Raw genomic sequence first — 13,923 nt, 5'->3', positions numbered from 1 at the left:
TACATTCATTGCAACTTTGACATCCACTGAAGTAATATTAGATTGTGTGAAGCAATATTTCTACCTTGGAACCACTATTTAGACCTTGGAACAACTAAATACTGGTAAATAGTGGTTCCTAGGTATAATTAGTGGTTCCAAGTGTTTAAAATCAAATAAATACAGTCATTCTCACTTTTTATAGTGGTTTTGACTGCATAACTATTTCAATCTCACAATTTAAACTCTTGGAATGGAACAAGTATTAGGCCATCTAAACTATGAACCATGATAAGATCTTACTGTTTAGACAACTATTTAACCCATTGTTCATAAATTCATTGCAACTTTGACATCCACGGAAGTAATATTAGATTGTCTGAAGCAATATTTCTACTCTGGAACCAATATTTCAACTTTGACATCCACTACATGGTTCCAAGGTATAGTCTGTGAAGCAATATTTCTACTCTTGAACCACTATCTATACCTCGGAACACCTATTTATACCTCGGAAACCACTATTTATACCTCAGAACCACTACATAGTGGTAAATAGTGGTTCCTAGGTATAATTGATGCTTCTGAGTGTTTAAATACTAGTTCCCAGATATCAACAGTGGTTCCAAGAACAAAATATTGCTTATACACATTTAAATAGTGGTTGTAATTGTATAGACATGAGTTTCATCCTGATTTACTCTAAATAGAAACATAGAGGGCAATAGAGAGATAAAGAGATTATGACAATACATCATAGCATTGGAAAGAGGATGATGACAATAACAAATGTCTAACACAACCATAACAAATCCCTAACAAGTAAACAAGATGATGACAATACACCATAGCATTGTAAGGAACATGTTAAATGTATGCAAATGTATCACAATGGACCTACTTGAGAAGCTTAGGTTTGAAAGCCAAAGAAAAATAAAAGATGCAATAAAATCTACATTTTAGGAGAGGGGAGTTTCACCTCTCTGAAATGGAATTTCGTTTGGGATTTTTACAACAGCCAATGGAGTTTGATTTTGGCGTGGGAAGAAGAAGGTAAAAAAGTCAAATTGGTTGGGGAAATGCATTGGGATTTGTTGCTTACTTTCTTGGAGGGAAAGGCAAAATAAGGGCATTTTTGTCCTAAAACACTCATTGGGATGCGTTTCACCACTTTTTGAGAAATTAGCTAACTCTACCCCTTTTTGAGATTTTCAGATAAAAATCACAATTTTTTGGGAATTTTCCCTTGTTTATTTGCTGCTTCTATTAGCCAAAATCACTATAAAATCAGGGCAAGACAAGCTGAGTCGTTGGATAAAAATTCGGTGTGACCAAAGAGATCAATGGCTCACCAAGTCTAGACTGAAAGGAGCCCTTGAAAAAAAGAGGTAAAAGGGCTCCCCCATTGGCTGCACATCACCATCATGTTTGACTTTTTAGTCGTTATTAATGCATAATGGTGATGTGCAGCCAATAGGAGAGCCCTTTCACCTCTTTTTTGCAAGGGTTCCCTTCAGTCTAGAATTCCTCTAATCATTTATTCCTTCTTTTCTTACTAATATTAGACAGACTTGATTATTTAGTGTTTCCTTCAACTATAGTATTTTTTATGATTACAAAAGACGGGATATATGTGTTGCTTGATTATTTAGTGTTTCCTTCAACTATAGTATTTTTTATGATTACAAAAGACTGGATATATGTGTTGCTGCATTTTTAATCATTAATAAAATATGTCAAATTTTACAGTCTTGTGTAACATTGTTCTACTTTGTCCTCTTTAACGATTTTCTTTAAATAAGGATGTCGTTAAATGGAAGGATAAATTTAGTTTCAACATTTTTGTTCAGTGAAGAATGGAAGTCTCCTGCTTAGTTGTCTTCTCTATGAACATATCTTTCATTCTTCAAGCTGGTCAAGTACGTGCTTGATTTGGTTTAAACATATTGTGGCTGTTAGAAATGGTGATAAGGGAAGAGAGAGGAAGAAGACGAGGAATGGAGAGATGGAATGTCTCCACTAAGGCTAAGTTAGGGCTACCTGGTACAAAGACTACGATACCCCTCACAATACACGTAATGGTCAAACTACCCTTTAACACTCTTCAACTCTCCCCCTCAAGCTGGAGTGTATATATTGTAGAACTCCAGCTTGATACAAAGAAAACTACAACAAACAACTATAATACCCATACAAAAAAAGAAGGCAATAATCTCATACACATAGCCAGCTTGGTACAACAATGGCCAAGGGGCAATTGATCCTGGTATTTGTCTCTTCAATTTGACATGCTTTAAACATGGATATTTCTATTTCATTAATCCTGATGGTAGTGACATTTTGAACTTCTATTTTTTGTCATTGGTGATGGTAGGGGCTCATTTGTTGGACATTGTTTTAAAAGGCCAAAGCTAAGAGAAGTGTATGTCCTAAGTGGAGCAAAGTATAAAATCAATAAAATTGGGAAGTCAACTCAACTCAACAAAGCCTTTGTCCCAAACTAGTTGGGTCGGCTAAATGAATCCTTTAGAAAAATTTCATGAAGAAGGTGAAAGGAATGTACCTGGCTCTAATCCTGGCTCTAGTTGGGTTCTTCTACATGGATCATTTTCTTCCATTCTATCCTATCCAAGGTCATGTTCTCTGTTATGTTCCTAGCTATCAAGTCTTTCCTCACTGTTTCTACCCAAGTTGTTTCCGGTTTGCCCCTACTTCTTTTTTACTCCATCAACTGGGCACAAGTCGCCTCTTCTCACTGGAGCATCCAAAGGCCTACGTTGGATATGTCCAAACCATCTTAAGCGGTGCTCTCTCATCTTCAAGCACTTCTTTGTGGCATCTACCCTTGTTGACCAGACCTTGCTAGATTATCTTATCATTGAGGGGGATTCCCTCAATGTCGTTAGATGGAGGAGAGACGGCTTCAGCTTCCTGTGGAGATTTGCCGATGCGGTTGAGGAGGTGATATGATTGAGGGAGATGATTTTAAGATTAGACACTTCTGGCGATCCGCTAATAGTGAAGTTGATAGACTTAGCTCATTTTGATGATAGTAGTGATGTTGTCTTGGATTTTTATTTTTTGAGGATATCTAGTTTTTCCTTTTATTTAGGAAACCACTAGGATGAGAGTATATAGAGATAAATCTTTGGTGTGTGGGATCAAATTGGGAGATGAATTATTGTCATCCATTGCTGATACTCTTGGTTTTGGGATATCAAGCCTTCCAATAAAATATCTTGGTCTTCCACCGAAAGATGGTGGCGCCTTTTGCCTCCGCGATTGGGATCCGGTGATTGGAAGGGTTGAGTATAAGTTTGAGAGTTGGAAAAGAGATTGCGGGGGGGGGGGTGTGGAGTTTTCACAAACAGAAGGGGAAAGTTTATTCGATGCGGTCTATCAGTGTTTCCCCAACAATGTCTCTCTCTCTCTCTCTCTCTCTCTCTCTCTCTACACACACACACACACACATACTGGTTAGTTGCCTTAAATAGCAAACAATTAAATTGGGAAAGTATACAATGAAGAGATTGAGGCCCTATTTGGATTGCAAGAAAAATATTTTTTGACGGAAAACATTTTCATAAGTTTTTTCTTTCCACAATTTAGAGGGAAATGATCTGATTATGGTTAATTTAGAGAGCGATAATAAAAAATTGAAGGCACCTCAAAGGCCATGTCTCACAACCATGATTTTTTTTCATGATAAATTAGGTGTTCTAAGTGGTGAAAGAGAGGTAGGGCGGGTGGGAGAAGGAGAGAGATTTCAGAGGGCCAATTGAGATGAGTGGGAGAAGGAAAGAGATTTGAGATGGCCGATTGGTGAGAAGTCACTAAAAATTAGGAAAAATTCAATCTGATTTTGAGTATAGTTTTTTATTTCCTAATTTTTAGCCACTTCTGTGAAAACTACCAGCTACTCCAAAATCTTAATCGGTTGGAGAAGGCGTTATTTAATATTTTATACTATAACACTCCCCCTCACGTGTGGCCCCTCTTTTTAGGTTTGGCCTACACGTGGCACATGTGGACCCTCTTACGGGTTTGGCCATTGCATGTGGATTTTTTACATCAAGGAGGTTTGAACTTAGGACCTTTGCTCTTATACCATGTGAAACAACCAGTTACTCAAAAAGCTTAAGCTGTTGGAAAAAGGCGTTATTTAGTCTTTTATACTTTAACACTCACCCTCACATGTGGCCCCTCTTGTAGACACCCCATTTTGACCGAATCCCTTTTTGTGCCATGTTTGAGTAAAACCCCACTAAAACATTGAATTGGAACCCCAAATTGCACCCTAAGCTAGCTTAGACTCTCACCAAGGTCCCTGCGAAATTTCGTCAGAATCCGAGTGCATTTGCCTAGTGAACGAGCTGAGATAAGTGTCGTAGTATGAACCAGAAAAGGGGGTGAATTTATCCTGAGCGGTACAGATTGTGGTCCAATGGGACACGATTTCAATGTGCGCCCATCAATTTTTGCGTCAATTGCGCGCCCATCAAATGGTGGTGCCAATATCAACTCCCCTATATTACTATAAATACCATTTTAAGCTCTCATTTGGAAAGATTAGTTCTAAACTATTTTTAGAGAGAGAAATAGTGAGAATCCAAGAGAGAGAGAACAAATCTCGTTTGAAACCCTAGTTATCTACTCTTCTTCTTATCCTCCGATCAAGCACCGACCAAGATTCTGGCAAGAATTTGTATTCCGGCCGGTAATTTTCCCTCACTGTAACAACTATTTTCCTTTACCTTGTCCAGATTCGTTTCCCTTTTGCAGTAGAAATCCTAAATCAACATTTTGAGGCTTAGAAATCTTAGATTTATTAGATCTGTGGAATTTTAGTTGGAATATATCTTTTGTTTGTTGGATCGGACCTTCTGGCGCGCCGATTTGGTTCTACATCTTCAAATTGTGGTTTAGAATGATTTAATGATGTTCTCTAATTATAAAGTATTTGATCTATGATCTGAATATCTGGAGAATTAGTATAATCACTGTCATTTTAATGATTTCTCTCAAGGTTGGTAGTATTAATTAAACTGGTGCCTCTATTTGATAGCATTTAATTCACAGATTTGCATCCTAAAATTATTGAGCATGCTCTGAATTAGAAGTAGTCTATGAACTAATAAAGATATTGCTTATTAAGAGGGATGTGTTCAAAAGCTTGTTAAAATGCAGAGAGGGATAATACAGAGATTTCAATTTTGTAATATTTCTAAGTTAATCATTTATTTTACTCAGATTGTAATCCGAAATTTAGTAGCTTATACGTGTCCAATATTTAATTTCTTATTGAGTATAGTTATAGAGATGTTTGCGTGCTTGTTTGGTTCAGATTTTTTTTTAGAAAATTGTGAAAAGCCAAAATGAAAATGGTGCATTTAGTAAAATAAAGGGAAGTGAGATGGTATAAATTCGAATACATGGTTATATTGATATCATTCCCTTGGCATATTGGGTAGAGGAGTTGATATTTGTAATGATACGCTATGATGATGATGTGTAATCAAATTGGGTGGCTGCTTCAAGCGTGAAGACAACCAAATTTATAGTGCTACTATTATTATTAAAATGAAGGGGTCAGCTGTTAATCATAGATTGTATGAGTATATACCCATTCCATGCCCCTTTGGGTTTGATCTTTGTCCAAGGGAAGAGATTATTTAAAATGCTATGAGCTCATTTCTCATATATTTTCTTGATGCTATCAAAGGTCATTTGAGGTCATTATATGTTTTTAATTTAATTTCTCTTATCTGTTCAGTGATGATTCTAATTAATATATTAATGTAGCATCTGGTGTTATTATCCATTCTTTATGCTAATAATATCATATCTACTTCATGTGCTAAACTGACATGAGCTTATCAAAGTAATAGCAGGAATCAATGGAAAATATTATTAATAAAAAATCATTTAGTATCATTTATGGTATACTATTGAATGGTTTTATACATTGAAATTGTGAAATATGTGTTGTAAATGTTGTTCATGGTGGTAGTGCTGTTGATGTTATTATTAAAACAGAGCATGGCTGCTTGTATCACTATTCCTTGTTGAAAATGTAACCACTTAGCAGCCCTCACATCTTGTTGTACATTGATAATAGCTGCCCTCACACCTTGTTGCAATGCAGCCCTCGTACCTTGTTGCCCATTTGATATGTACAGCCCTCTTGTTACTTGGATGTTTGTATCTTTCATTTCACTTTGATATTGGTAGTTATCAATAAAAGTATATCTATTAGGTTAGGTTTGTATGTTTGCATGATTTGAAAAGTGCATGTACGAGAATTTGTGCTAAAATGTTGAAATAATGTTTATTTTCTCATTAGACGAGTTGAGGAAATCATGAAATACAGAAAGTCACACCCTTTAGGGAGACAGGCTATGTCTCAGCAGAGTAGTTTATCCTTTAGAAGATTACCTTGGTCCCATTAGTAAGTCAACCCGTAGGAGACTGCCCCTTTGGGTTTGATCTTTGTCCAAGGGAAGAGATTATTTAAAATGCTATGAGCTCATTTCTCATATATTTTCTTGATGCTATCAAAGGTCATTTGAGGTCATTATATGTTTTTAATTTAATTTCTCTTATCTGTTCAGTGATGATTCTAATTAATATATTAATGTAGCATCTGGTGTTATTATCCATTCTTTATGCTAATAATATCATATCTACTTCATGTGCTAAACTGACATGAGCTTATCAAAGTAATAGCAGGAATCAATGGAAAATATTATTAATAAAAAATCATTTAGTATCATTTATGGTATACTATTGAATGGTTTTATACATTGAAATTGTGAAATATGTGTTGTAAATGTTGTTCATGGTGGTAGTGTTGTTGATGTTATTATTAAAACAGAGCATGGATGCTTGTATCACTGTTCCTTGCTGAAAATGTAACCACTTAGCAGCCCTCACATCTTGTTGTACATTGATAATAGCTGCCCTCACACCTTGTTGCAATGCAGCCCTCGTACCTTGTTGCCCATTTGATATGTACAGCCCTCTTGTTACTTGGATGTTTGTATCTTTCATTTCACTTTGATATTGGTAGTAATCAATAAAAGTATATCTATTAGGTTAGGTTTGTATGTTTGCATGATTTGAAAAGTGCATGTACGAGAATTTGTGCTAAAATGTTGAAATAATGTTTATTTTCTCATTAGACGAGTTGAGGAAATCATGAAATACAGAAAGTCACACCCTTTAGGGAGACAGGCTATGTCTCAGCAAAGTAGTTTATCCTTTAGAAGATTACCTTGGTCCCATTAGTAAGTCAACCCGTAGGAGACTACCTCAAATCTCACAAGTTGCACCCCTTTCTAGTTGAAGACAAACTCGGTCTGGTAGTTGCCCATACCTTTTTTTTTAATCATTACAAAGGCGATGATAAGGTTACTTGGAGCCCATCTCTGTGTTTAGGAGACTTGCCCAGTCTCACTAGCACCATTTTTATCTCCTCTTCTTTTAGGAGACTAGCCTAGTCTCATTAGCACTCCCCTCTTAGGGTTATACAATAGGTGTGTGTCCTTTCGTCTAGGAGTCAGTCCTTTAGCATAGGAGTCTGTTCTTTCGTATAGGAGTCAGTCCTTTAGAATAGAAGTCTATCCTATCATCATAGGGGTTAGGATTCTGTCCAACCTCTCATCAAGTCATGTGATTTTATCCATTCCTGCAAGGTATAGGATGCTGTCCAACCCTTGCAGAGATGTGATTCCATCCAGCCCTCCCCGCAAAGTATAAGATGTTGTCCAACCTTTGCGGGATATCAGGAGTCTATCATACCCTTATGATGATGGGATTTTGTCCTCTTGTGTCAAAAACATTCAGAAATTTCAAAAAATCAAAACATCTGAAAATCAAAAGCAATCTCAAAAATCTTGAGTCATTAGGAGTGTATTTAAGAAAATCTGTTTCCGAACTATATTGGCTTGATCCCTTTCCACAGGGTACGTAGTGCAGCTTGGGATTCTTATCCCAAGTCCAGCCAAACCTTTAAAAATAAATATTTCAAACTTTCCAAAAATGCAAAAATTCTTCAAAATCTTTTCAAAAAGATCTTCCCCTAGAGTTAGGAGTTTGTCCTAGATATTTGGGGTGATTTAGAGTTAGGAGTCTGTCTTGATTGTGTTGATATGATGTGTCTTATCGTGTGAGTGTCCCTAGAGTTAGGAGGCATCGAGTCGTGGTCGTTTAGACATTTAGTCAAACCGATGGCTAGACTAGGAAACATTTAGTTAGCCCATGGTTTTTCTTATGATGCATAGCTTAGTTACACATAGGATGTAGGGCCCACTTGCATTAGCTTAAGGTTAAAAAACTTGCATTAGTTAGGGTATATAGAGAGTCCTAAAAATTACAATTCATTTGAACTTAAGCAATCGTGCAAAAACTTTAAAAATCAGTCGAGTCTAGTGGATCGAGTCTAGGATAGCGGTTCTAGATGGTTAGGCATCGTAGTTTAGAATAGGTCATCGAACTACGTTGATTCTGATTCTTCCCGAGGCGGGGATACGTAGAGCAGCCAGGGTTGATGGCCATTCTGGTCCGAGTCAAGTATTGCATTAGAGTTTTAGGATTCGTCTTGTCGAGTCGTGTATATAGTTGAATTGTGTTGTGTATTTTGTTATGTTTTCTTACTTTCATGTACAGATCCTATACTTTTAGCTGTAGCATGCATGTGTTTGCACACCAGAACTTAGACACCAATTAGGTATAACATTCATAACCTAGTTATTCTTAGGTGACACTTATTTCATTTCTTTTATGTGTGCTTATTAATCATCTCCGAGACATGCATGATTAGGTAGACGTCTTCTCGGAGATATGTGTTCCCATTTCATATGACTTTCGCCCAAAACTCTTCAAAATCAATAAATAAATGGCATAAGAGACAAGGTGTTTGCACTCGGGCGGATGAGGTGCTCTTTGGACCTTTCAAATTCGTAACCAGGCACGAACCTTCTTTTATATCTCTGGTTATCCATTGCAACAGAGCATAGTATGGGATCCAAAGCCTACTTCCTTGGATGATGACTCTTCTTTATTTAAGATACGTTTTGAATCTGGGCTAGTCCCCGAATCGAGAGGTATCTCACCTTTTATCGCCACTCATGTTGTGAGAGACACTTCTTTCAAGAGTTCCTTAGTAGAGCTCTCCCTTCACGTGGATGATTCCAGAGAGACTTTCGTGGGGGCTCGTCCCCTGCCTCTCTCGGATCGGGGTCTACACCTCTTTTAAGGATTGGCCTACACGTGGCACATGTGGCCCCTCTTTTGGGTTTGGCCATTGCATGAGGATTTTTGACATCAAGAATGTTTGAACTTAGCACCTTTTGCTCTGATACCATGTGAAACAATTAGAAGCTCCGAAAGCTTAAGCTGTTGGAGAAGGCATTATTTAGTCTTTTATACTTTAACTAAGGCGTTACTTGAACTCAGATTGGCCTTGCATTGATAAAAAAGTGAGTGATTTAGTTCTCCGGCGGACGGTTAGTCTCGCCGTCCGCCCGGCCCTCTTTGTTTTTCTCACATATTGCTTCTTTTTCTAAAATTCAATCGTTGCTTTTCTTAAAAATTCAATCGTTGTTTTTCTCAATATTATCAACCGGAAGCCTTACCTGGTTTCTTCTCCAACATCATGCCGAACATCTTAGACACACTAGAGGGGTTGTTGGATAGAGACCTGCTACTCTCTCTGATTTGGCCACACGTTGCCACAGTTCATGTCCTTTCCAGAGGTGGTATTATATGGGATTCTTTTCATAATACTTTTATTTGTATGAACCACTTCAATCCTAAAGAAGGAAAAAGCCATTGTGAGGCCTTATAATACAAGAAGATAAAGAGAAAAGGGAGTTGGGAATGGCATACCACTATTTTACTCAAACCCCCCCCCCCCCCCCCCTCCATTGCCTTTCACTTAATCACACCCTTCTAGTTATTCTCCTGCCTTGGTTTTAACTCCTATCATTTTAGAACTCTTTATGTTTTATCATGCACCCCATCTTTTCTGTCCTAAAAAAATGGTATACCCCTAATTTGATATTTGCACCCCCTTTTATTGCCCTGTCCAAATTTTGCCAATATTTGTCGTCACCATCTTTGCCGCCAGTTGTTTGTTGTCGCTCATTCAATTTTTCTTTTCTCTCAAATTCTTCATTTTTTTATTTCAGTTGAGATACCTTTCTTAAAGTGCATGCCTGAAATATTGAATCATTTTGGTTGAGGTGCTTCATTTCTTTTGAAGTGCATGCCCGAAAGTGTAATTCCATTTTCATGAGGATTGGTACTTAATGCCGACCCATGATGATTCCCTTTTCGTGAGGATCGGTACTAAATGCAGACCCATGATGTCTTGCCCATCGAGGCAATTTCCTGCCCATTTCGGCATTGGTCCATTTTGACCTATTTTCTGTCCATTCCGGCGTTGGTCCATTGTGACTAGGGCTGCAAACGAGCCGAGCTTTGGGGTGTTCGAGCTCGGCTCGTTTAGTTTTTAAGAAGGCTTGTGTTCGGCTCGGCTTGCTTAGTTTTTGAAAAAGCTCAGCTCGGGCTCGGCTCGTCTCAAGAATGATAAAAACATACATCTGTGGGATTTGAACCCAAGCCCCCTCTAAATCCAGCGCCTTAACCACTCGGCGAAACCTTTATTTGTGATAAACAACCCACATTCTTTTATTTTATATATAAAAAACAAACATAATCCAAGCTTTAAAGCTCTGCTCAGCTCGGCTCGTTTATGAACCGAGCCTAAAAAGCTCACGAGCTTTTCCGAGCCAAACTATACAAAACTCAAGTTCGGCTCGTTTATTTTGGCGAGCCTAATTTTTGGGCTCGGGTTCAGCTCGTTTAGTAAACGAACAAGCCCGAGTCGAGCTTTTAACCAGCCGAACCCAAACATGTTCGTGAGCCGGCTCGGTTCATTTGCAGCCCTAATTGCGACCCATTTCTTGCCCATTCCGGCGTTGGTCCATAGCGACCCATTTCCAGATGGTTCGGTATTCTAAATTGGCCTAAATACGACTCGCTCATTCAGGCTTGAGTCAAATCCAGTTCATTGAAGCTCTTCGCGGCTCATCTTTCATGCGGCACATTTTTCAACAACATGCGACAATTATCTTCAGCAATATCGGCAACATACATCAAATGGACATGAATCATGATAGTGTGCATCAAAATTTACAAATTTTTATATTTCTTCTTGGGGATATCTATTGTAATCAAACGTATATTGATTTTCAATCCATATATGTTTGAGGGGGCATATTAGAGAATGAAATCAAATCAAGATCAAATATTCAGAGATTAGAAGATTTGATTTGATTAGGTTATATTGGGTGGTTGTGTTAGATTAGGCAAGTGAATTAGATTAGGCAAGTGAATTAGATTAGGATAGTGTCTTTCCATAATTATCTTATTCTCTTGCTATGTTTATCATTTAAGTGTTCTATAAAAAACACTCCTTGTGCTTAATATAGATTATCCAAGAATTAGTGAAATCTTCTCATAATTTAATCAACTTCTACGACTCAGAGATACTAGTTTCCTTTATTTTGTTTTTTAGATTTTTAGCCACTTTACTCGCCTAACCCCTCTCTCACCGCTTGGTGACACCAATTTATCATGAAAAAAAATTCATGTTAGCCAAACGTGTGTTGGATTTTTAAAGTCTTTGAATAAGACAAAGTCTTGATAAAAGGCAAAGTCTTAATAAAGACGAAGTCAAATATAAAAGTTGCTTTTGCTAGACTTTAAAAATTGGAGGGAAGATTCAAATTAAAGTTTCCCTCTTTGTTTTGAAAGCAAGAATCTTTTATTTGAATGGGGACTTGAACTCAAGACCTTGAAGTTTGTGTGCTTGTTGTGCTCTCTAAACCAAAGACAAAACAAATAGTTCAACATTGCTTTGGAAGAAAAAGTTTCTCATCCATATAAGATGGAGAGTTGGAGAAAGGTTTAGGCCTTCAAGGGGCTTTAGAATTTGTTGGATCCTAGGCTTTTAGAAGAGCACAAGCCCATGTGTAAAAAACATACAGGCCAGCGTGCCGGGCCGTGACCCGAGGTCCGGGGTTTGGATTTAAATGACAAGGTTCTTTTTATTGCAAAAAACGTTTTGATTTTTCCGTTTCAAAACTCCAACGGTCACTGTTGGGAGATAAACGTTGGCTCTCCCTAACAGACGCCTTCGGGTCTATAAAAGGGGACGAGACAGATTGGTTTTGACACACAAAAAATTCATAATGGTTTTACAAAGCAAACAAGAAAGAGTTTATGTTCGATTTTTCTGTTCATCTTCTTCCACCGTTCCGTTCCGTTTTTTAGCATAGTTCCACGGTGGTTCTGGACCAGTCAGTGAGTGCACGTGGACTGGAGCCATATTTGGTTGTTTTATCTTGGAGCGTCGATTCGCAGATCCCAGTTGCACCGGTAGGGGGCGGATACGATTCTTAAGGAGAGTGACCAAGTGGCACGACTCAGCCTTCTTCCTTTCAATCCGATTTAAAAAAAAGGTTTTCCTTCCAAAATAGATAAGTACAATCTCCTTAAGATTTCGGTTCTGAATTCTTTCAACAGAAAATGATTTAGGCTCCGAGTTGCAGACTTTTGGGTTCGAATAAACCATAGATCAAACCCCAACTATATAATTTCCAACAACATGTCTAAGTAACAACTGAAGAGGGCTAATTCAAGGAGAAATTATACTATTAATGGACGGACAAACTTGTACTCATCATCCCATCCATGATATGTGATCCAACGGCAGTACACTTTTTAAGATGCTGTTGTTGGATCAAATATCAAGCGCGTTACTTCCATTGTACCATAAATATGAGTTTGTAAGCCCGGTCAACATATAATCTCTTCTGGTTTATGATATTTTTTTTCTTGTATAAAAAGTAGGAACTTTTAGAACTATTTTTCCTTCCCAAACTTTTCAAAAAAATTCCTTCAACCCAAATAGGGTAAAAGCACTCTATCTCTCTCACGTGCATTGAGATCTATATTCCTTTACTTCTACTTTTATGCCCATCCAACACGTGGAAAAATCTTTCATAAAATGATAGAATTTATAGGGAAATGATATTCCCCCCTGATGGATAAAATCCCCCCATAATTAGGGCTGCAACTCGGGTTGGGCGGGTCGGGTTTTGGAGAACCCAACCCTACCCGAGAAATATCTCGGGTCAGGTCGGGTCGGGTTTTTTTTCGGAAAACCCACGATTCCCAAACCCGGCCCTACCCATGATAAATCTCGGGTCGGGTCGGGTCGGGTCGGGTTTTTTCACGTTGACGCAATTTTTTAAGGAAAATTCTTGTTTGGCAAGGCAACTCAACTCATAGAAGTAGAAATTACACTCACATTACACTTGAATCAAACAATGATGTAATTACACTCACACTACACTTGAATCAAACAATGCCGTAATCAAACAATGTTGTAATTACAATCAAACAATGCTGAATCAACTCAACTCATAGAAGCAGAAATTACACTCACATACAATAACAGTGGGTGCGTGGGTTTTCACTTTTAACTTTTAACTAACAATAGAAAAAAATGAACATACTATAACTTATGTAACTCGGGTCGGGTCGGGTCGGGCCCCTTCAAACCCGGCTCGACCCGAGATTCATGCGGGCTTTTGAATGCTCAACCCGGCTCGACCCGAAACCCATGAAACCTAAACCCGACCCAGGCTATTTTCGGGTCGGGTCGATGCGGGTCGGGTAAAACTCGGCTCGAGTTGCAGCCCTACCCATAATGTTATTCGGTAGGTTTTAAAGGCAAAATAAAAACGTTAAAGGGGTGAATTTATCTTAAAGCAGCCGACGACTCTCACAAAAACCATTACTCCATTTGGTTGCTAGGTTTTTTTTTTCCTAGGATTTATTTTCTAGGGGGAAATATCAGCGCCCAATTTATAT

This window comes from Tasmannia lanceolata, unplaced genomic scaffold, assembly GCF_043159265.1.
Source record: "Tasmannia lanceolata isolate RefF3 unplaced genomic scaffold, GAP_Taslan_0.1 ptg000002l, whole genome shotgun sequence".
NCBI lineage: Eukaryota > Viridiplantae > Streptophyta > Magnoliopsida > Canellales > Winteraceae > Tasmannia > Tasmannia lanceolata.
The sequence above is the reverse complement of the archived record's forward strand: the minus strand, read 5'-3'. Positions refer to the sequence as shown.